This window comes from Penaeus monodon, chromosome 42, assembly GCF_015228065.2.
Source record: "Penaeus monodon isolate SGIC_2016 chromosome 42, NSTDA_Pmon_1, whole genome shotgun sequence".
NCBI lineage: Eukaryota > Metazoa > Arthropoda > Malacostraca > Decapoda > Penaeidae > Penaeus > Penaeus monodon.
In genome coordinates, this window is record NC_051427.1 from 23,185,286 (window position 1) to 23,187,785 (window position 2,500).

The following is a 2,500-nucleotide window of genomic DNA, read 5'->3' on the forward strand; positions in this document are numbered from 1 at the left end:
GGGCTAACGCCGACAGGGCCGTATCCACCCTTCGCTTCCAGCCACGGGGGTCCTTCAGGCCCACGGCCTATCTCTAACTTCTCGCGACAGGACTGGTCGAGATGCCTTAGCCATGACCTCCCAGGTCGTCCCACGGTCCTCTTCCAGGGTTGTCTCGCATCAAGATGAGACTCCAAGGCACTAGAAAGCGTCAAGGTTTTGCTTCCATACAGCAAAACTGGCAGTATCAAGGCCTTGAAGACACGTAGCTTGGTCCTTCTGCATAGGTATCTCGTGTTGATCGAGTTCATGGGTCCTGTTGCCAGACCAATCCATCTACTGACTTCTTGGTCTGACAGCCCAGAGACATGGACTACGCTACCAAGGTATGCAAAGCTCTCTGTGACTTCAACGTCCTCACCGGAAGCATTTATCGATTGAACGGATTCCCTTAACAGGCCCCCAAAATCCTGGATCTTGGTCTTGGTCCAGGAGACCTTTAGGCCCAAAGGCTTCGCCTCCTTGCTAAATGCATCAAGAGCCGCCACCAGTGATTCCAGACTCTCAGATAGGATAGCACATCGTCGGCAAAGTCAAGGTCTGTGACCTTGATATCGCCCAGTGTTGCTCTACACTGTCTTTGGATAGTAGCTCTGCCCATTATTCAGTCCATGCAAGTGTTGAAAAGTGTTCGTGCAAGGACACACCATGCCTCACCCTTGAGTTAACAGGGAAGAAATTCGACAGGCCCACACCACATTTTACAGCACTTTCATTACCAGTATATAGACTTCTGTTCAGCCAATAATCTGTGTCAGAATTCCCCAAAGTCACAGGATCTTCTATAGCGATTCTCAAACGCCCTTCTGAGGTTGATGAAAGACCGAACTCAAGACGGTGTTCCACAATTACTTGAAGCGTTAGGATATAGTCTATTGTGGACTTGCTAGGAGTGAATCCAGACTGCTCCGGTCTTTCATGCCTTAGTAGGTGGACATGAATCCGTTTCAGAAAAATATGGGTGAAAACCTTGCCTGGTATACTGAGCTGTGTGATGCCACGGTAGTTGCTACAGTCCCACCAATCTCCTTTCACCTTGCAGAGAAGGATGAACACACCTTGACTTGACTGACAGATGGCAGTCAAGACTGTATGCAACTCCCATGCCACAGGTTCACTCCCAGCCTTTAGCAGTTCAGCAGGGATATCACATATGCCTACAGCTTTCCCACCCTTCAACTTACAGATTGCTTCCCTAACCTCAATTAGGGTAGGTTCCTCGCTGTTGGGTGGGTCTGGCACAGGTATTGTAATACCACGTGCATCCAAACTATTTGCTGGAGGGTCTACCTGGTACAACCGCTCAAAATACTCAGCCCAACATTTTATGAACCCCAACATGATCTGAGATTATCTGTCAATCCACTGAGCAGACTGCATTTATCTGCAAGGAGGGATTAGAGTTCAGTTTTCTCAGGGCTTGATAGGCAGGGCGAGGGTCATTTACCAAGAAATGGGTTTCAACCTCCTCACCAAGGTTCCTGATGAACTGTACCTTGTCCCTTCTCATTAGTGTCCAAGCCTTGTGCACCAAGGAACAGCATAAATCCCGATTGCCATTCAGTCTAGCCAAGCAACACGCTTCTGTGGCCTCCAATGTCTCCTGTGAGATGAAATTCTGCCTTGCCCTTGAGCGTTCGCCAATAGACTTATGCACTGTATTGAGTGTTTTGCGCTTGAAGAGAGCAACTGGGTCCATCCATATAAAATATGGATTAGCTTAATAATAGGATATTGAAAATTACTCAAAATTCATATATAGCAATAAAAAAAAACATTTCTTGAATTTTCTTGTTTTGCAGATTTCATGAATTCTTTACTATAATGCTAATGATAGTGTTATCAAAGCAAATTAATCTTATTGTGGATCTTTGCTCTTATTGTCTAGGCAACATAATGGAGATACAACATATGATCTCTTAATAAGGTGGAAATCATGGGAAAGAACAACAAATATTTTTTAAGTGTCTTTATTGGAAATTATATATTATATATTTAATATGAACATCAACAATTTGCACATTTACATATCCTATCATTGGATATATTTCTTTATTTCCTTATTTTCAGTTACTGAACTGAACTGAACAGGAAAAAAAAAAAAAAAAAAAAAAAAAAAAAATCTCAGAGCCATGTGGACTAAAACACCAGCATATTACACACGTGGACATTTATCATTCTAAAATACTTTTGAGAACAACTTATCACATTAATAACCAATGAAGACAAATAAAAGTGCCAGTGAATATGATCTTGTCAATTCAAATAATATTATCCATTATTATAACATAATCCATATTATTCACAAAGATAATATGAACTTTTAATGTCACATTCTATATAAACAATCAGTACTTGTCCTAAATTTGCAATATAATCAGTGTATATCTACCACTTGATTATTTAGGTTCATATCATTTCACCATCAAGGCAATTTACTGTACAACTGAAATGCGTTATA